Source organism: Ambystoma mexicanum, chromosome 2q (assembly GCF_040938575.1).
Source record: "Ambystoma mexicanum isolate Mex_15411 chromosome 2q, UKY_AmexF1_1, whole genome shotgun sequence".
Lineage (NCBI taxonomy): Eukaryota > Metazoa > Chordata > Amphibia > Caudata > Ambystomatidae > Ambystoma > Ambystoma mexicanum.
Window position 1 is genome coordinate 1,469,580,733 of NC_090924.1, and position 22,701 is coordinate 1,469,603,433.

The 22,701-nt window shown below is 47.5% G+C and overlaps 1 pseudogene; it reads right to left on the reverse strand.

Annotated features, from left to right (window-relative positions):
* The window catches only part of LOC138568895 (vomeronasal type-2 receptor 26-like), a 68,024-nt pseudogene extending 45,542 nt beyond the window's left edge, over positions 1-22,482 (reverse strand).
* Positions 22,483-22,701: the final 219 nt, after the last annotated feature.

A 22,701-nucleotide genomic window follows, 5' to 3' on the forward strand; every position in this document is an offset into this window, starting at 1 on the left:
CTTTAAAATCTACCTTACTCTGCGTGCATGCATTTCCTCCTTCTCCCCTAACTCCAGTGCTATGCTAATGACACACAACTCTTCTTCAAACTTCCTACAGATTCCCTTGCACCCTCCTTCATCCCCGACTACCTCTATGCCATCCAGGCCTGGTGCACTTCTAATGATCTCTGCCTCAATGCCAGCAGAACTGAGATTTCCCTATTGGGCCCCCACACCCTAATTCTTCCATTCTCTCTGGCCTTCCTCCATGCTCCCTCCTCCTTCCTCCCTTATACTCAGGACACTGTCAAGAAGTCCCACTTTCATCTTTTCCTTCTGAAAGGAATTCTACCTTTCCTCACCTTCCCCCAGAGACTCATTGTTAACCGGGCTCTAGTTCTCTCTAGGCTTGACTATTGCAACATCCTCCTCCTTAATCTCTCTTTGTCCACTCTGTTACCCTTCCAGCTAATCCAGAATAGAGCAGCAAGACTTAACCTTGGCCTCAAGCTCAGGGACCATATCTCTCCTGCCCTAAAAAGTATCCACTGGCTCCTGATCGCAGCACTGATTAAATTCAAATTCCTCTGCATCATCCACAAGGATGTCTGGGGCCGGGGACCACTCTGTCTGCAACTCTTTCTGACCAAATACTCCCCCTCTAGACACCTGCGTTCCATTGGCACCAACTCCCTGCGTGTGAAGCGGTTTGCTAAATAGAGAGCAGGTGGTCGATCGCTTTCCTGAGCGGGCTCCCTTCTTTGGAAAAGCTTCCCCCTCCCTCTTAGTCTTTAGTAGGACCTCCTTATGTTTCAGAAAAGCCTCAAGACCTTCCTCTTCACTTCTTCCTTCTCTCCCTCTCGCCCCTGCTAATCACACAGTAGCTTGACTGAAGTGCAGGGCCCTTATGTATCCTCAGGGCGCCGACCTCCCACTTCTTATCATCTCCGCTGCTGTCCATCCTCTGCACTTGTCTTGGCTCACCCTCCCCTTAGAGGATGCACATAGGCTTTTCTTCATAGTACTTCACCTGCTGCTTACCATGAGCACCACAACACCTATCTCATGCCCTCTCCCCTCTGCAGTTGCACGTTCTGAACACTGCCAAGGCATAGCACGTTTGTCCTCCCCTCCCCAGTTATATTCTTTGTTTATTTAATTAACTTAATTATTTATTATTGTTGTAATTGCATTTTCTATCATCCTCTGTCTCCTCCTTGTTGCCCTGTGGGCGCTTTGAAACAGTACTTGATTCCTGTATAAGTGCCTAACAAGTAAACAATAAATAAATAAATAAATAACTACTGCCCCATCACGACCATCCCTTTCCTTCTTAAAATGTTGGACTGCCTGCATACCTGCAAGTCCAACAATTTCTAGAAAGCAATCACATACTCAATAAAAGACAATCTGGCTTCCGCCCCAGGCACAGTTCAGAGTCTGCTGTTCTCGATCTCAAAATACAAATGGATTCCATCACAGACTCGGACTCAGGCAACCTAGCGATCCTCCTCATTCTCCATATCTCTGTATCCTTTCAATTGGTTGATCATAATATTCTTTTCCAGCACCTCAACCAACTTTTCCACTTCTCGCCGGAAGCTACTGCCTGAATCAAATCCTTCCTTAGTACATAGGGGACTCAGCTCCTGATGCCATTCCAGCACGGCTGGGTGTTCCACAAGGTTCCTGCCTCTCACCCACACTTCATAATATCTATACTAAGCCCCTGTTTGACCTCCTTGACACCATTGGTATCATCTACACCAACTTTGCGGATGACACTCAAACTCTCATCCCGCTCTCAGGTAAGTGTGACAGTGACTCCCTCAAAATTAACGAAATCTATAGCATCATCCAAAACTGGATGGCCACCAATAACTTATGCTTGAATGACGACAAACCTGAGCTCCTTGTCATTGGATCCCCCCACAGGATCAGACACCTTGACTCCTCCTTCTCTTCATTTTACATTGACGGCACCCCCATTCCAGTTTCTAAGTACATATAAACCTTAGGGGTCCACCTCGAAGCTGACCTAAACATGAACAGACAAATCAAGGCCCTTGTCTCCTCCACGGCCTACACAGCCAGACTTATCTCCCTGTGCAGGCAGTTCCTCTCCCATAGCAACTGCATCATCCTAGCACACACGGTAATCCTCTCCAAACTCGATTACTGCAATGTCCTGCTCATGAACACCTCCAAATTTAGCCTGCTAAAACTCCAACTTCTCCAGAATAAAGCACTGCTTGCAGCCCGCGGTCTTCCAAAAATTGGACCATATCTCTGTGGTGAGACGCAAGGCCCACTGGATGCCCATGAAAGCCCGGATAGAATTCAAAACAGTGTCCATCACCCACCATTGTGTTCACAAAGACCCCCCACAGTAGATGATAAAATGTATCACTGTCACTACCCCAACACGTGCGCTTAGATCCAACTCTGGGATCTCATGTCTCATGCCACGCTTTGAGAAAAAGAGCCAGAGTGCCAGCTTCATGGTCACTGCACCCACCCTCTGGAATACTCCACCCGCTCATATGCACAATGAACAATCCTTCTCTATTTTTAAAAATGTAATGAAAACCTGGCTGTTTGACAAATAGGAATCGTTTTCTGTTTACCTGCTTACTGTACCCTCTATTTCACCATTATGCTGTACTAACGGACCCCTGTACCAAAACCATGATGATCATGAGTAGCCGGCAAGGTGGCAGGGTAAGCTCTAAAGATACATCTATGTCTGAGTTAAGGCATGGCAACACCTTATAATCATTGCAGCCACATCCAATGTAATATCACAAATGTGACAACTCCTGTGAGCCATCTCAACTGTGGAAGGTGATGTGTGTTGTGGCTAGAACGGCTGGACCAGCCCAATGACAGGGCAGGAACCTGAATTGCCATGACTCTTCTTCAATCCCTTTATGAGGGTAGGTAACACCCTTTCCCCAGAGACAGCCACACAACAGGCAGCTGCCCTGGGCCTAGGCATTAAAGCAATGGTTCCCAGATTGTACATGGATAGTGAAGCTGCTGACGACGATCCTTTATTAAAATTAAAATATTAATTGCTCCCAGATTTTACCTCAAGTGTAAACCTGATAGACTCCTCTTCCTCACACTCATATTCCCATTCATTGAATATTGCATTGATCCACTTGGCAATTGGAAACCATTTTATTTTTAATCTGTCTATTACGGACCACATTTTACAAAAACTCGCCTGGGAGGAGTGAAGGCATCATGAAGCAAGACACAGACATCAGATTCACTTTTCTTAACAAAAGTATTTTATTTTTAAATGTCAGGATGCATTCAGGCCTAATTTTCCCCATACTAAGGTTGGATTTCCTTACCTAAGGAAACAAAGGATAGTCTGGGTCAGTAAGTTCAACTCAAAGGTATCTCTGTGCCAAAACCTTTACTTGCCCTCATAACTAAAGATATACAATGTGTAGGGATGTCAGCACCAAAAGAAACAGTGTTCAGGATAAAGTTCTGAGCTTCCCCCAGCTCTGGGCAGTTCAACTTCCCCTCCCCCAAGTTCAAATAGTTCCACAAAAGGCTTGTGTTTCCTTCCCCATGTTCAACACAATTCAAGGATACCTTGGGGTTCCCTTCCCCGAGTTCAACACAGTTCCAAGATATCTCAGGGCTCCCTTTGCCCCAAGCTCAAATAGTTCCACAAAAACAAAGGCTTTGGGGTCTCTTTCCCCAAGTACAAGACAATTCTAGGATACCTCAGGTTTCCCTTCCACACAGTTCCAGTCACTTGACTTTCAACAATACTTGTACTTTCTCTTGATAATTCTTGATAACAGTTCAAACAACTGCTTTCTTCCACCTCTGCACTTATACCACACATCCTTTGTTTCTTGACTTCTCTTGACTCTTTCCTAAGTCAGGCTTCTGAATCATGGTGCAGTTGTCAGACATGGTCCATCCATTACAGGTCATGCAACCGATAACCCTTGGCACCTTCTGATGCTCTTGGTTTTCCTTTGGTTCTTTCCAAAATATGTGAGCGAGTTACTCAGTTTAGCTGCAGTTGTTGAACAACACGGTTCACCCATTACAGGTCATACAAACCATGATACTTGGCTATTAATTTGTATATCTTCTCTGTCAACCTGTATCAGATGACTCCACTTAATGCCAGTTCATTTATTAGTCTTCTTGTTTGGCTTTGGTATAATGCATCTTACAGATCCTGTTTCAAGCCTTTGTCCCACACAGACTTCTTTTCCTTGACTCTGTGTCAGTAATCCATGTTAACTGTATTATTCACCCCGGCAGCCTTTGGGCTTTGCCACAACTTATAGATAGTTCGTTTTTGGTTTTGTCACAGCTTGACCATCCAAGTTCAGCAACTTGTATTCACTTCATTCTGTGGTGTATATCGCCTTCCACCAGCTTGCTTTCACACTGTCCATCCAAGTTCAGCAATTTGTATTCACTTCATTCTGTGGTGCATATCGCCTTCCACCAGCTTGCTTTCACACTGCCCATCCAAGTTCGGCAACTTGTATTCACTTCATTCTGTGGTGTATATCGCCTTCCACCAGCTTGCTTTCACACTGTCCATCCAAGTTCAGCAACTTGTATTCACTTCATTCTGTGGTGTATATCGCCTTCCACCAGCTTGCTTTCACACTGTCCATCCAAGTTCAGCAACTTGTATTCACTTCATTCTGTGGTGTATATCGCCTTCCACCAGCTTGCTTTCACACTGTCCATCCAAGTTCAGCAACTTGTATTAACTTCATTCTGTGGTGTATATCGCCTTGCACCAGCTTGCTTTCGTTTTCCACCAGCTTGCTTTCACATTGTCCATCCAGTTCAACAACTTGTCTTTCAAACTTGCTCTTAACTTAATTCATAGGTATTCGACTTGTCTTTTGCACTTGTTTTCCTCTTGGTTCAAAATGCTTCTCAGCGGTTTTCACTACTTCCACAATAGCACATCATTCGCTTTCCAATTGTGCTATAATTTCACATTATTTACATATCTTTAGTTTGGTATTAAATATGCGTTCTTGTATATCACACAATACTTGTCAACTTGCTCATGATTCAATGTTCTCTCTTTCGGGTTCCAAACCCCATTCTTATAAATTTCAGTTCGATCGTTAATAGCCAATGTCCAATCCCACCCCTTGAGTGCCCTGGTGCGAGTATTCCCTGTCTCGCACTAACCAGTGCTTGTCCGCTCCTCCGGGCACCCACCTTCTGTTCTCCAACTTCCACTTCACTCCATGGTATGCGTTGTGAGCTTCAGCAAGCAGAGCTTGCACCTGCAAACCTTGCGGCTGCAGCACACGGTTCTTCTGAGTCTTCTATGTTCCTCAGCTCCAGCTGGGAACACGCGGCAAAGGGGCGTGTAGGGGCTCCGACCTTCTCATGGCCCGTCCAGGTCTCAGTGCCTCTCTCACCCATCTGCAGCGCACAGCTTCCTCTCTACCAGCTCCTCTCCAGCCTGCTCCTCACCTCACAGCTGCAGTCTTCTCTCAGTCAGGTTCTCCTTCTGCCGATCCCCGACTCTCCTTTGAAGCACCTGTGGCCTTTCAATGGGTTGCAGGTGCAAGTCCTTTGCCTGGCCACAATTGTACCAATTAGCTGGACATGCCTTACCCTCCATAGTTACCTTCCTCATACCAGTGGTGAAATTGACTAGAACTGTGCATTACTCCTAATTTGCCTCTTCCTTGTCCCAGTCTTACAGGCATAGGATTGTGGGCCAGTGGGTGTGTGTGGAAGTCATAAACCACCTCATTACGAGTTTGGCGGTAAGTGGTAAAGTTGGCGTTAACTATGTTACCGCCAACTTTACCACTAAGTCAAATTACGAGTTTGGGCCTGGAGTGGAGGATTTGCCTCCAGGAAAATCCTTTTGGTAATTAAAAATCAGCAGAATTGGCAGAATTTCCTCCAAAAAAGCCCCATTGTGTTCAATGGATTCAAAATAAATGGGGAATTGCACCGCCACCACCATTTGTAATCAGGCAGAAATTCCGCCGGAACATGTGGTCGTAACGGTAATTCATTTGGACGTTATTCCGGCAGCTTTACTGCCAGGATAACGCCCAACTGGTAATGAGGCCCAAAGACTTGTAAAAACCTGTCAAGGCAGGGGCGGGTAGGACTCATTGTCATGCGTAAAGGGGGATACCATGTCTCACCTGAAGACAGCCTCCTCCTACTTTCCGAGGTCCCTCCACCCCGGTGATCCTCCCTCGCATAGCCATCCCCAGGGTCAGGATCCAAAAGCGATGGCCTTTCCCTGGCCACCTGAGAGGAAGATCAAAGGGGAGTAGGTGGGGGGATGCCCTCAGGTTCCTCATAGAGGTCTTACCTGTGTAAATCCAGGGTGCCAATAAATGTCACGGTCATTGAGGATAAACTGCATTTGCCCTGTAGAGTCGATAATGATGTTTCCCACCTTGGTAAATGTAGTGTTTCCTTTAGAGAAGTAAAGCCAGTTCACAATGTCAAAACGCATCGGCGGGTCCCCCTGAGCATTGAAGGACATGTCACCACTGGTAGTTTTGAAATGGACGCTCCGCATGTGACGATGTAACTGCCAAGAAGAAAAGAGACATAGAATTATCTTGAATATAAGGAATCCAAGGTAGTCATCATGTGTACATCAGTGACAGCCATGGCGATAGTCCTCACTGCTTACCTCTAACCTTCATTACACTGAGACCCGCTCTTGTCACAATCATAATTCCTGCCCTCCATATCCTTTCTTCAGCATCATGCTGAGTAAGAGATCAAGAGGATCAGGGCAAAAACAAATGGAAGCTATGGAGGAAGGACTGAGAAACCCAACCCCAAGCTTGAACGTCACTTGCCTTCGGGCACATCATGGGCCATCTGTAGGTCTGGCTTCACTGTCAGCATACCCAACCTGAGACAGACCTGCTCAAGTAGAGCAAGGGTTACAGAGTAATTAGAAGGATGTAGAATCCCCCCAATGGAGGAATGTGTTCTCTTGCTTGGTCTGCGGCATCCCACCACTGGAACAAGACTGCCTGTCATATGGTCCAGTGCTTCTCCTCACTGGAAGAAAGTCCCCTGTCATTTGGTCTGGGGTATCCCCTCACTTCACTTCACTGGTAGAAGGTCCACTCTCACTTGGTCTAGGATATGTCCCTCTGGAAGAAGGCCCCCTGTCACTTGGTCTGGGGCATCCCCTCACTGGAAGAAGGTCCCCTGTCACTTGATCTGGGGCATCCCCTCACTGGAAGAAGGTCCCCTGTCACTTGCTCTGGAGCATCCCATCACTGGATGAAGGTCTTCTGGCACTTGGCCTGGGTCCCCCGACCGCACTGGGAAAAGGCCCTCACACTTAGTCAAGAACATTCTCCCACTGGAGGAATGCCCCTGTCAATTGGTCTTGGGCATCCCACCACTGGAAGAAGGTCCCCTGTCACTTGCTCTGGGGCATCCCATCACTGGAAGAAGATCCCCTGTCACTTGGTCTGGAGCATCCCATCACTGGAAGAAGGTCCGCTTTCACTTGGTCTAGGACATCCCCCCTCTGGAAGAAGGCCCCCTGTTAGTCTGGGACATCCCATCACTGGAAGAAGTCCCGTCACTTGGTCTGGAGCATCCCATCACTGGAAGGTCCCCTGTGACTTGGTCTGGGGCATCCCCCCATGGAAGAAGGCCCCTCTCGCTTGCTCTGGGGCATCGCCCACTGGAGGAAGGTCCCCTGTCATTTGGTCTGGGGAATCCTCATCACTGGATTTATGTAAAAATCATGTACCAAGATACAGACCATCTTGGATATCCCAACAGCATTCAGCAGTGGAAGAACACATTACACCACTCCACAGCCTCGGGACCCCACAATTCCAAGTACGAACCTCCAAAGTACAACCCCCCCTTGTGTCAATGTGAAATGATGCAACAACATCAGGTTTATACACTGATGCCTGGTTATCATTGCAACATTCTATCAGTGGCGACCAATTCTTAAAATATACATCAAGTCAGTCCTCCAATGTGGCAATGATTCATTCAGCTGCCAACACCTCCCAGACCATCACCCACCACATGGGAAGCTCTGCCCGTTAAGATGGATTTCTAAACTCTGGCCTGGTGGACAGATGTCTAGGAGGCCACTCTAGTTATAGTGAACAGGGGAAACCCTGGGAGCTATAGCCAAACCATTCAAGTAGCATGGAGAGTGGTCAAGGCAAGGTCTCAGGAGAGGTGAGTGGGGGCAAGGGTCCAGAATGAGTCCATGCTGCGAGCAATCAAGGATTACACTTAGACAAGTAGTTATAACAATACTATATTTATTATTGGCCAAAACACACATTAAGAAAATGAATCAAACAGGTGATACTATCACTCAATACTCATAATATAAAACATACATGCAGTCACTTTTAGTCAATGCAAAATAAACAGTTCACCCCCTGCACCCCTAATACCTGAAAGGGAACTTAATAATTGCACCAACAGTCCTCAGGAATTACGATCCTAATTTATAAAGTCCAACCCTAAGTTGAATGGGGCCCTGTGCCCAAACGTTCACAAAGTTCTGAATAGTTTTACGAGATGGGAAAGGAATTCTGGGGGGGTCTAAATTGGTACAGAAGATTGTTCAAGGAGTTTACTGATGAGTAAAATGCTGTACTATCTTTTGGAGGGCTTTTGGAACAAGTGTTGCCAAAGTCTAGAGTTGTAAAATTTATCAAAGTTCTTCAAAATCATTTAAAGGTTAGAGATAGGGGCACTGGTAAGTATTGTTACTACTCACCACCTATACTGATTTTTCATGAGACTTGGCAGGTCTCTGGAGGTAGGTTGTCCTGCCATTTGTTCCAGTCAAAGATGCTCAGGAGCTGCAGGTGCAAGCAAAGTTCTGGTCGGGTCCAGAAGCAGCGTGCAACCGTATCTAGCGGAGAAATGCAGCAGGCATCGATGCAGGTCTCTTCTAGATACTTGAACAGATGGGAGAACGGCAGTTCAGTGACAGTTGCCGATGCATGGTGACAGCAGGTGTCACAGATGCCACAGTCAAATAAAGCCTCCTATCTCCGGACCCTTTGATGTTGGGATGCAGAAAGTTTGCAGGAAGGATACTTGCAGGACACATTGAAGACCCCTGAAGTTCTGAGTAGAAACACAGAATGACAGCGCTTCTAATGCTTCTACCGCTTCTACAACTTGCAGTGGCACAAGCAGATATTGAGACTGGTTGTTCCAACCAATCCAAGGGGGCAAAGCACCAGCAAGGGTCTTCTGAGGTTAGTAGTCATACAGGGCTCCACCAGCATTGCAGTAAGGTGTGGTGGGCAGACCTCTTCAGGTTCTGCCCGTGGGTGTTCCTTCATCTTCACAGCTTCACAAGATACTTGGCTCCTCTTCAGATCTCTGGAACATGAATGCAGGGCCCCTCTTCTTGTACTAAAATCAGGTGAGCTCCAAAACTCAGCTGAACCAATAGAAGATCTGACCAACACACACACCCCAGTAGTGGTCCAATCAAGGACAAATGTGGGCAAACCCCTGCATACACTCTAGACACACTGAAACCAGTTGGTGGATTGGGGCCAGCTGGGGCATGGACTAGCCCACAGTAACTAACACAAAGCTGGCCCTCCTTCCTCGCCTCTCTAGTATGAGAGACGTAGAACTCAAGGGCCCTGTTAGGCAAGATTGTATGCAGTACCCTTTGGGTGCACTGCACTAAACCTGACCTCCTGGCAATTGGAACCCAACCTTTGGTATAAGCTTGTACTACACAGGTTGGTAGTGTGTTGAGCAGCCAGGGTTCTCTCAAGAGCGGTCAATGTGAGCTGTAGGGGAGTTACACAGAGTTTCTCAGTGACAAGTATTCAAATAAACACTTACACACAAGGTTTCTTGAATAAACAATTATTAATTTATGTATCAGTCAGTTAGAATAAGTCTTCTTCAGAAGGGAGCAATATAGAAGTAACACACAAATGCACTCTAAAACGACACACTCTTAGTTTCTAAATCAGTAAAGACCCTTTTGGGATGGCCCACAGTCACAACCTACACCCTGAGGTGACTTTAATAGCTAGGGTGCTGGGGACATTAATATCTTACTATTGGATTTAGAATGCTCTTAGAACTTGGTCAAAGGAAAAGGTTATTAGAACAAGCAAAAGACCACAAAAATTCTTAAGCAGGCACATACTTTCAAATGCCCTAAGCAGAGTCATTCAGTATAACTGGTTAAGCCAAAGTCAATGGGCAAAAGTCTATATGAGCTGAAGCACTTCTGGTAGGTAAGAAGAAAAAGTCTTTGCACAATGTTTTAGACGTTTTTGAAGAAAAGAAGAATCAATGTAGGGCCACAAGCTGTTTAGGCTTGTGAGTAGTAGAAGATGCAAGCAACTCTACAATAAAAGGTACATTCTCTCAGACTTTACAGTACATTTGGATTGAAGAAACAGTGCAGCAGATGACTTCTGTTCCTGTGCAGCCCTGCAGATCACACTGTTCCTGGGCCTCAGTCATGGGGACAAGAGGGAGGACTTCTAGGGACTCCTGCACTGCAATGGGACGGTCACTGCTTGCAACCGGCAAACTTCAAACAAGTGGCACTTCGGCATTTCAGCTCCTCATGACTACCGCAAATAGCAGCATTGTGGTTTCTGGCCGTCGAGATGGACTTTCCTTGCTTCTGTGGTCCTGCACTCTGTTGAGGGGGCTCAAGCTCGGACAGTCCTGCTTCCTGGGAGTCCGGAGGATCTTCCTGGAGCTCTTGGCCAACTTAAAAGCAACGCACACAATCTGGTGTTCCTCTCCCTGGCGTTTCGGTTTCCAGCAGCAACTCTATGGAAATGCAACCAGCTCTGAGAGAATGTCCAGGTGGCTTACTTTGGAGTTGATTGGTCCCACCAACTCAAAGGGAGAAGTCGTCCTTGCAGGGGCTTCTCTGTCGATAAGAGCACAGCAGCAGGGCTTCACCAGGCAAACCAACAGTCCAGGAGTTGCAGCAGGCGTCCTCCTCAAGTTCCTCTTTGGTTCCTTCGTCCAGTGGTCAACTCTGCCTTTCCAAGCAAAAAGCCTTGCCTTTTATTCAGTTCTCTCCCATTCATTCCAGCCTAGCAGTCAGACACACAGCAGGGTGGCTGTTCTTGCCGGATAGTCAGCCGGCCAATCATCACAGAGTGCATTTGGGACTCCTAGGAGATTAAGCACAGGGAGTTTCGGGCACCTCCCTCACTTCCTGACCCCACCAGACACTCTGGAGCCAGAGGCGGGCTTCACGCTTGAATCCCGCCAAAGGCAAAGCGAACAAAGGGACCAAACCTAGTTTGGCACGTAGAGTGAATCTCAAGAAGGACCTTTCCAAAAAGAAATGGCGAAAAAAGAAGACCGGGATATTTTGACTAAAATGGCACAATTGGATGCTGTTAGGAAGAATCATATGCAGTACCCTTTGGGAACACCACACATAATTAAGACTACAAGTGTAAGTACAAATTCACCTTTGGTACAAGCCTGTACTACACAGTAAAGTGGTAGCAATGGCTGAGCAGCCAGACTTATCTCAAGAGTAAAGTGAGCAGTACAAGAGTTTACAAAAAGGACAACAATTACTATGATTCAAACAAACACTGATTCAAGATTTCTGAGTAAAAGAATATACATTTATTTACACCATCAGTTATAAAACAGTTCACTATCATAAGGCAGCAGAAAATCACAGTCTTAATATACTACAACACCCAATCAATTCTGTACAAGTTAAGCTCAAAATGAAGTGTGAGCAAAATGGCACTCCAGCAATTTAAAAGGGAGAAAAATACAAGGTTATTCAAAATCAACAGCACCAACAAGTTATAGGCAGGGCAATCTAGAAAAGGCTACTACAACTATGATTCAAGTCAATAGATCTGGGCCAATATTAATGGTTCAGAGTCTTTGCCGAGGATCACACAGTTCAAAGTAGTTTGCGGTTAAGTCTTTGCCAAGGGTTCAAAACAAAGTTGGTCGGGGGAAAATGTATTCAAAGGAGAAGAGAAGGATAAGCGTTTAGAGAGGCGAAAGATTTCAAGAACTTTCACCGCAGTCGGACGGAGCGAACGGCCACATTTGCACAGTACCTTAAAAGAAGAAGAATGCTGTAGCATAGGCAGTTGTTCCTGGCAGTTCCTGCAGGCTTATGGTTCCTGAAGCTTCAGTCATGGTGACAAGAAGGAGGACAGCTGGAGGGTCCTGCACTGCCCAGGGATGAAGCCAGCAGCAGAGCAGAACAACGACTAAAAGGTGCGCCCCCTAACACCCAAACTGGTTCTCTTCCCACTGGCTATCCGATCTACTGCAGCGATACACAGTAGATTCCACCAGGATGAGAACTGGTGTCTGGTGTTTGGTGAGCCGGTTGTTTCCACCAAGCTCAAGGGGAGAAGATTCCTTGAAGTTCTGCTCTGTCGTTGAAGTTTAAGGCGATTGGGACCTGCAGCAGGGCTTCACCGGGAGTCCAGTAGTTGCAGTAGTCGTCTTCCTTCAACTCTTGTTCAAGTGGTGACTCTGCCTTCCAGTCCCAGAGACTGGCTTTTTATGCACCAAATCCCTCATTCACACAGCCTGGCTGTCAATCACACAGCAGGGTGGTTGTCCTGGCAGGACAGCCACCTAACCAACCAAACAAGAGTGCGACTTGGGTCTCCAAGGAGACGCTGTGCAGGGGGCTTCAAACCCCTCCCTCACATCCTGCCCACCAAGACACTCTGGCACCTAAGGAGTGCTTCTGTGCAGAAGCCCGCCAAAGGACATCAAACAAAGGAACCAAACCTGGTTTGGCGCTCAGAGTAAAACACTAGAAAGACCTTTACAAAAAGATATGGCAAAACAACTCGACCAGAACCAAGTAAAATTTAAAAGTGTATTACCGGGTTTCAGTGTGAGGCTACCCCCATAGCCTCTAATGGTACCGAGGCTATTTTGATAAATTACGGTAGAATACAAATGGTAGATACCACTGCCACCAGCCAAATCTTAGGGAAAGGGGAACATACTAATGTTCCATGAGAATCAGACAAAAGGGGATAACTATTAACCCCTCCAGTACTCTATTGGAAGGTAGTGTGTACTGGGTCTGTGAATTAAAAAAGACTAGTAAAGTCAATGGCAACTTTACATGTTCTGGGAGACAGTAGTCAGTCCCAGAAAATGGAGTTTAAAGTGGGGAGTCAGAAAAGACAACCCTGTCTCACTGCACTAAAGGTGCTGTGTGACACACAGTAAAACGATGATGCCAATGGGATGGGTTAGACTCCATAGTCCGTGAGCAAAAGTAAAACACATTGAAAATGAAAAGTTCAAAGCCCAAAAATATAGCAAAAGAGCTGGAGGGCTCTAAATTAGAGGGAATTTAGCACTTGTGTGAGAAATCTCCCTAACAGGTGCTTTTCTGCAGCTGCGAACGCAGCCCATGTTAAATGCACACCACAGTAGTTAAAAGTAAACCACTGCCACCAGCCGTTCATCGAGGAAAGGGTAACCTTAAAATGATACATGAGAAGCTAGACAAAGGGGATACTAGGTAACCCCTCCAGCACCCTATTGTAAGATGGTGTGTGCTGGGTCTAGAAAGTTACAAATGTAAGTAAAGTCAATTTCATTTCACTGCTCTTGGAAACAGTAGTTTATCCAACAGAAGGTATTTAAACCTTTGGGAAATCTGAGAGACTTCCCTGTGTCACTGCACTGAAGGTGCTGTGTGACAGAATGTAAAAGACAATGCCTAGGGAGTTTGTCAGTCTCCACAACCAAAAGAAACAAAGACAACACATAGAATTAAAAGCTCAAATCTAGGTAAGAGCTGGGGGTATCTAAGGTGGGAGGAATTTAGCACTAAACTGAGAATTCTCCATAACAGGCCAATGCTGGGTCCAGTCGATGAGATTCTTCCTACACCTTGGAAGTTTGAGGCGGAGGGAAGAACACAGGAGTATAGCACTTCTCAGAGAGATGGAAATCTGAGGCCACTTTCAGCAGAAAGGAGGGTCTCACTCTCAAAGTCACCTTCTCTTTGGAAAAGAAAATGTGGGAGGTAAAACAGACAAAACCGGGAGCTCACTCACATGTCTCATGGAAGTAACGGGAACCAGGAAACTCACCATAATGTTGAACAATTTACTACGATAGGAATAAAGGGGTTCAAGCAAAGAGCCAAACAGAAATGTGAACACTAAATACTAATCGCATGCCTCTGGCATGGAGGAAACTGGTTACACAAACCCTGCAAGAACTACATAACAGTGGGGATTGTGAAAAACGAGCCCTGCTAAGGAAAACTCCTGAACACAGAAATAGCAGCAAGGTAATCCTCACAGTGCCAATCGGCAGGCCTGCTTGGGCTAAAGAAAGCAGCAAATCCAATACAGGATACAGAGGAGAGGATAAAGTATCGAGGTCCCTCTCCCGGCAATAAATAGACATTTCACACCACCGGTTGGGAAATAAATTGATTTTGTTGCTGGTCTCAGAGCTGAAAAGAGCACATCGGCAAGTCCCACTCCTTGCATCTCTTCCTCTCAGTAGCCAAGCATGAAGGTTCAGGCTGCTGAGGTTAGGGTGGAGGTCCCGCTCCTCCAACTGGGACAGCTACTAGACTCTCCTCAGGAGGCGCTAGGGAGGGAAGATGGACATTTCCAGCAACTCCAGATTCCAAGTTCTCTGTGCCCAGCCCACACTGATTAGAATTAGTGTGGTTCTGACCAGACACAGTCTCCTGAGGACCAGCGGATTGACAGGGATCGGCAGGAACACAGAAAGGAGTTTGAAGGTCTGCTCGACTATTAATGCATCCTCAGAGCTCCCTGGCGAGGATATTCACTGGAGCAGAACAAATAGCACTTCCTGTTGGCACTGGAGGTGAAGAGTTTCACTCGAGGAGTCCGTCAAAGAGAGAAGATCTCCTCCAGAACTTCCTGACAGAGCTCTCACTCGTGGGAGGAAGAGGTATGTCTGCTCATTGCATACGCTGTGTCGTCCTTTCATCTGGTGAGATGGGCCACCATCAGGGATAGGTTGTTGTCCAGAGTCCAAGACCACAATCTCATTGCTTCTCTGCACAAAGGTAAGAATACCACTCAACCTCATTTGTTGAAGTAGTGCATGGGCACGATATTATCCGTCAGGGTCAGCTCCAGCAAGTTGATGTGCTCCCGAGGCTCCACAGGAGATCACAGACTGCTCACTGTAAGATCTGACAAGTGAGCACCTCAGCCAGTCAGAGATGCATCAGTGACCACCATCACCTAGGGCCTTGGTTGTCGAAACAATGCACCCTTCAGCAAGCTGTCCCTCCTGGCCCACTGGGCCACCCGATTAGAGACCTCCAGAAGGTCCAACGTCTGGCCCTGGAACTGCAACCATTGGCAAGGAAGAAGCCACTGAAGTGATCTCATGCGCACCCTTGCCTCTGACAGCACTAGGATGCAGGAGGTCATAAGGCCTAGAGGTCCGGTGTCTGTGATTGGAGGACATTGACCATCCGGAAAATGTTCACCACTCAATCCCCGGATGGGAAAGCCCTGCCCAGGCAAGTGTCCAAGACTGCCACGATAAATCAGAGAGAATAGGACGGTAGGACTTTTTGAATTTCAGGTAAAAGTCCAAACTGTGCAAGCAAGTACATGCACAGAGTAGATGTTCAAAAACTAGGTCCGGTGAGCGAGCTCGGATGAGCCAGTCATCCAGGTAGGGAAAGACACAGATTCCCTCCCTCCTGAGTCAAGACGCTACCACTTCCAGCAGTTTGGTGAAAACCCTGGGTGCTGATGAAAGAATGAACAGCAGGACTCTGAATTGGTAATGGTGTTGGCCCACCACAAACCTCAGGTACTTCCTGTCCTTCCGATAAATCAGTGCACATCCTGAAGATCCAGGGAAACCAACGAGTCCAGCAGATTGAGGGCTTGCAAAATCTGAGCTTGAGTGACCATCCTGAACGTGTTGTTGTGAAGGAACAAGTTCAGTAGCTGCAGATCTAGAATGGGATGCAAGCCTCCGTCCTTCTTTGGCACCAGAAAATTGGTGGAATACCACTCTCTCCCTCATTCTGAATGTGGAACTAGTTCAATAGCATTCTTCGCCAGCAGCTGATGGACCTCATCCAGAAGGACGGGGGCCGGAGAGAGAGGAGTGGCTCATGGACCGTGGTCTCATGGGCACTGTAGAAAAGGGATGCAGTATCCTTGATCGATGACCTGTACGGCCCAAGCATCGGGCGTGGTCTCTGACCACTCTTTGCTGAACAAGAATAGCTTTCCCCCCACCGGTGATCAGTGTTGCAGCCCATCACTGAAGTTTAGTGCCCTGTGGAGCCGAGGGGACAGCGGCAGCAGTGATACTTCCTTGCTGCGTACCTCTACTTCTGCTTCTTGGGGGGAGTCTGCCTGAACGCTAATTTTGGCAACATCCATCCTTGTAGCAGGAGTTGCAATCAGGATACACAGTCCGGATACTGCAGCTGACACTGTACAAAATCTGCTCTTGCTGATGTCTCCAACTTTCTGGTGTTTGGTCTCCCTACAAAACTCTCCCCTTCCAAATTCGTGTGGACCTCTCTGCTATCTCTGATCCTGTGCATCACCCTTTCTCCTTTCAACCCTTGCATACCACGAAATCCAGCTTACCACTCTTGACAGGATTGCCACCTTCCTTTTTAATTGTTCCTTCTCCACCTCATAGAACACAGCCAAATATGATCCTACATGCCTCCATGTTGCTGTCCCACAAGGCTCCATCCTTGTCCCTTTCTACTCCACCCTCTGTGCTTTCTCCATTGTACTATTCATCTCTTCTTTATGGTTCTCCTCTCACTACTTTGTGGCCAGCATGCAAATCTCTTTCTCAGTCCCCACACTCACCAACAATCTCTTTTGCACACTTCACTTGTTGCCTATCACTGTCTTATGTGCCTCAAAAAGTGATATCATCTATCTCCCGGCCCCCAACGCACTACCTCTCCTCACCTAACTTAGGTGGTTTGCCACCGGGTGATGTTTTAAATGTGCCTGCTTCAGTACCAAAAATTGCATTGTGTAACCTAGGCCTTTCTCCCTCTATTCAGGACTCTCTAACTAAGGTGTGTCTTCTCTCATGTCTTAAATGTGCATTCTGTAAGCTCTTTAATCCTGAGTGTCGCCATCTTGTCCTATTGCATAACTTACTTGCCTCTTGCTGTCTTGTCTGCCTACTCTAGTGTCCTTCTCTAGTGCCTCCCCCTCTCCTTCCACCCCCTCCTCTCCCACCTACTCTATGGTGCTCTCTGTCTCTCCTATCTTTTCTAACTGCTTCTCTGCCCTTCTCACTAAATCTGGTAGGAAGAAGTTTAAAAAGGACATCCTGGTCTCCAACTCAGGCCTCCCTATCGCTGACACCTTGTTAGGCAGAAACCTGTGCAGTTCCCTCTGGGACCACTGCAAAAGATTTAAGACTACAGGTGTTTGGCAGTAAACCCACTTGGTAGCAGTCTGTACCACCCAGATTTACCTGGTAGCTGTGGCTGAGAAGTCAGACTTCCCTCAAGAAGAGTTAGGCAGTATATAGAGCATACATAATAGGTACAGAGGCACAGAGGTACAAACAAACACTGACCAGAGCTAGGTGTAAAAGTATATAATTATTTATTTAAAAGACACACTCATAAATTACACTAGCACAGAAAAGGTAAGTAAGTCAAAACACAGTCACTATTACTTATATGTACATCCCTAGTTATTTGTTGGACAAGTCTAAGTTAACACCACTTATTTCCAAACAGAGGTGAGCGCTTAACGTTAGATGGCACTCCAACAAGTTAGTTAAAAAGGGAGGGAAAAGGCAGAAGTAATGAAAACCGCAAGGTAAAACACTTTTCAGAGATTCGCAGTAAGTTTAGAAAGGCAGTCTATTGCGGAGCAAGGAAGTTCGGTTGCCAGGCCCACTCTAGAGAAAGCCAGGTGAAAAAGATGTCCAAGATCACACAATGTCACAAGTCTTTACAGGTGAGTAGGAAAGGTTTTACTAAGTTTGGAAAAGTTTAGTTAGGGTGTCCCAGGCTTACCCAGGTTCGAGAGCCGAGGGCTAAATCTACCCCGTACAATCGGTGGCAAGGGAAACCGGGCGGAACACGGTACCTTTAAAATGGAAAGGATCCTCCAGCGGTGGCAGTTGTTCATGGTAGTGGGTGCAAGTCGCGGCGTCATCCAGAGGAAGAGAAGATCTCGACGTGGAGGAAAGCTGAAGGTCGTTGCACTACCAGGGAAGAAACCAGCCGTGGATTTTTCCCGTTAAAAGGATGTTACCCCTCTTTCGCGGTTGAGGTAAAAAGTGGTATCCCGGTTGCCGGGGTGCTTGGCACAGGCAAGGCGGCCACGAGATGCTTCAGGGAGGCGAAAAGAAGGCAGAAACTGGTTGTCCCCACCAGTCAAGGGAAGAAGACTCTCCCGGCTGGAGATCTCCTCTGTCGTTGGGAAAAGTGGTGAGACGGTTCCGCAGGGCTCCACCGGTGGTGCCGTCTTGGCAGGTCGGCTCGGCTTCTCCCTCTTCGGCTTCTTAGGTCCTGTGGCGACTTCTGAAGAACCAGTCCCAAAAACCCTGCTTTTATGCAGCAAACCTCCATTCATACAGCCTAGCTGTCACTCAAACATGCTAAGTGGTGAGCGGGGCGGCTCACCACTTGGGCCAAGCACACCAGAGTGCGACATGAGTTGGCAAGGCAACTCAGTCCAGGGTGCCTAAACCCCCTCCCACACCGTCTGTGGTACCCAGACAGAATGGCACCACTTTGGAGGGCTTCTGTGCAGAAGCCCGCCAAAAAAGGGAAAAAAGGCTCGACTCGGGTTCAGGGTTACTGAAGTGAACCTAGATGCCATTTTGGCGGCAAGTTCTGGCAAAAAATCCCAACCGGTGAATTTATATTAAATAAATAAACCGGCGGTATCTTTAACATTGTACCAAAAAGTGGTGCATTAAAATCAATGGGAAATCCCATTGGGAAATATTCCGGTGGAATATTTCCGTGGTATCCACTGCCACCAGCCAGAAACTCGGCGAGGGGGGACGGGACAGTACCCCCTCAACAACAGACCCAGGGGCAATCTAATTGCCCCTACCAGTACTTCCACAGTATGATGGTTTGTACTGGTTAAGTTCCTAAGTTAAGACTAGTAAAGTCAATGGTGACTTTACAGACCTAGGGAGACAGTAGTCAGTCCCCGGGTGTGGAGTTTATGTTTGGGGGTCACTATGACACCCCTGTGTTACTGCACTGAGGGTGCTGTGTAACACACATTCAAAAACCAATGATACCCTATGGGGAAAAAATACCCCATAGCCCATAAGCACATAGCAAGTCACAGAAACACTCTCAAGTCATGTCCAAGAGTGAGGGTAAAAGAGTCTCACTCTTGGCAGGAGAAAAAATAAACCCCAAAAATCCAGCAAAGCTGCTGGGGGACTCACTAGGTTAGGAAATTCAGCCTAAACAGAGAATTCTCCCTAACACACCTACACCAGTGCCTCCTCCAAGGAAACTCTCACCGACATCCTCTTTGTCGTTCCTTCGCCAGACCTATGGACTCTTCATATGGTCTCTCTGCTCTCTCCTTTCTCCTCTTCTCCCATTAATGGTAGCACCCATTGGGATGCCCTCTTTGCCTCCTTCGTTTCCTCTAAGGTCATCATTAATGTTTACTCTAATGACACCGTCTTGGTCCAAGGCCCTCAGGCCAACCTTCACCTCTTTGATAGACGCTTCCCGCACCTCATCAATTTCCTTTCTTCTCCTGTTGCCCAATCTCCCCCCTCCGTGGACTCCTCTCCTCCCTCTTCTGCGTCCTTCTTGGCTACCTTGCCATCTCCTTCTCTCTATTCCCCCTCTCAGGCTCCTTTTATACCTCTGAAGGGTGTACCTCTGATCTGTACCCCTCCCCGGAAGTCCTTTAAGGACGCCAACTTTCGCTATATTGCCACCCTAAACTCTCGCTCTGCTGTCAAACACTCCTCCAATATCTGCCACCTTCTGGAAGAACTTGACCTCGATGTCCCCGGTCTCACTGAGACATGGTTTACGGCCAGCTCTGTCACTAGTTTTGACATGCTCATACCTGATGGCTACAAGATCCTCTTTGTTCCCAGATCCAACCGCTCTGGTGGGGATGATCTGATCTTCCCAGAGTAGATTCCTACCTCCATCCAAGCCCTCGTCACGGCGGCATCTAAAAACTCAGCTGAACTCTTTAAAATCTGCAAGGATTGCCCAATCCTGCAGCTGTCTTCACACTTCATCTCTAAAACTCCGGACATCCTGTCCTCACTCTCCTCCTCTCCCCTCCCTCCCTATACTCCCTACTCTTCCTCTGGCCCTTCTGAAGCCACCTCTCCTCACTCTTAATCTGCCTTTTGCCTATTCTCCGCTGACGAGGTTTCTAGACAAATCCGATCTATGAAAGTCTCGTCAAAACAGGTTCACCCCATTCCTCCAAAACTATTGACTCCCTGGCTCTTGCCCTGGCTGAATTCTGCAATCACTCCTTAGCCACTGGAGTCTTCCCATCCCCCCTGAAGCACTCCCTTTTGCACCCTCTTCTTAAAAAAACCTCTGCCAACCCCTCCTGCCTGGCTAACTATCGCCCAATCCCCATCACTCCCTTCCTGGGCAAGCTCCTGGAGAAACTGGCCGTCTCCCAGCTTAATCTCCACACTAAATCTGTTGGTTTTCTCCATGACCATGACCATTAGTCTGGCTTCCAAGCTGCCAGAAGCCCAGAAACTGCTCTCCTAAACATCTGTGAAGACTTGCTCTCCAACCTTGACTCTAACACCCCTTGCGTCCTCATCCTGCTTTTTCTCTTTTCTACCTTTGACACTGTCAACCATGCCATCCTGCTCAACCGTCTCTGTGATAACCTGGGTATCTGACTGGCGTGGCTGACTTCTTTCCTCTCTGACCGACCCTCCCAGGTCCACCTTGGGTCCTTCCTCTCCGCTATCTTTGTCTCTACCTGTGTTGTCCCCCAGGGGTCTAACTTCTCCCCTGGCTGTTGAACCAATACCTGGCACTTATTGCCCACCGTATCGCTGCTCTCTGCCCCAACTTTCAGTGCTATGTGGATGACTCCCAGCTCATTTTCAGGCTACCCTTGGCCTCCTCCTCTCCTTCCCTCATCTCTGACTGTCTGTCTGCTGTCCAGGAGTGGTGTGCCGCCAATGACCTCTGCCTTAATGCCAGTAAGACTGAGATTCTCCACATCGGCACAATCACTCCCTTCTTTCCTGTAGCTCTCTGGCCAGCCTCTCTTGGCCCTCCTCCTGCTCCCACCTGCAATGCAAAAAACCTCAGGGTCATCTTCGATTCCATACTCTCCTTCTCTCCTCACATCTCTGACGTTTCTAAGAAGTCACACTACAAGCTGCACCTCCTCAGAGGTATTCTTCCCTTCCTCTCCTTCCACCAGAAGCTCACTGTCTCCAGAGCTCTGGTTCTCTCTAGGCTGGATTATTGCTACAACCTGCTTCTAAATCTGCCTGTTTCTACTCTCCGCCCTCTGCAACTCATCCAGAACGGGACTGTGAGAATTGTCCTTGGCTTCAAGCCCAGGGATCGTATCTCTCCAGGACTGAAATCTCTCCATTGGCTCCCAGTGGCTGCAAGGATTAAGTTCAAAACACTCTGCATCGTCCACAAGGCCTTCTGGGGCCTGGGGCCTCAATACCTTCAACTCTCTCTTCCTAAATATCTTCCTTCACGAGCTCTTCGCTCATCGACCTCCAACTCCCTCAGGGTCAGTCGCTTCTCCAAGCAACAAGTTGGTGGTAGATCTCTTTTTTCGGCTGGTGCCTCCCTCTGGAACAGCCTCTCTACCTTCCTTAAACTTGAGGAGAACCATCTCTGCTTCTGGAAGCACCTCAAAACCTTTCTCTTTGCTTCTGCTTTTTCTCCTCTGCTGACCTCCTGGCTGTATCCCGAACTACACTTGCTAACTGGACACCCTCTGATCTCGGGCCCAGGTCTCTTGCCAGCCAGTGTCACACACCTTGCACTGCCCACCGGGCAAGCCCCACACTTGGGGCCTGTTCTGTATCCCTACAGTCCCCGACCGTGACACCTGATGTCTGCATTTACCCATGCACTTGCCACATGCTGGCCGTTACTTACTTATTGTTATTATCTTTTCCCATGTACTGCACTTTCCCTGTCAGCTTCCCACAGACTTGTGCAATCTGAATGACACCTGGCCTAGTAGAATCATTGTCCATCCTCCCTTTGTTCCCCTCCCTTGCCTCGTCGCGTCTTGAAACACTTGTGTATAGGCGTGTTATAAATGTCATATCAGAACATTTCATATCATATCTGAAATCTCCACTGCCTACATACCCGAACCCTCAAAGCATGGAATCTTGGGGCCCTGTGACTGTGTTCTCATTCTTTACCTCTTCATCGCTGCTATCAGGAATAACCTGTGCACCATCAGAGAAATATGCCTTCTCCACATGTACCATTTACCCAGACCCTCAACCCAACTCCAGGACTCATTCCTGCTGATTATTGGGCAAGATTCCTCCTTGGTCTCTCCTCAAAAAGTGATATCATCAATCTCTCTGCCTCCAAAGGCCTACTCACCTCAAAAAGTGATATCATCAATCTCCGCCTCCAATGCCCTACCTCTCCTTCTCACCTCAAAAAGGGATACCAACAAGCTCCCAGCCTCCAATGCCCTA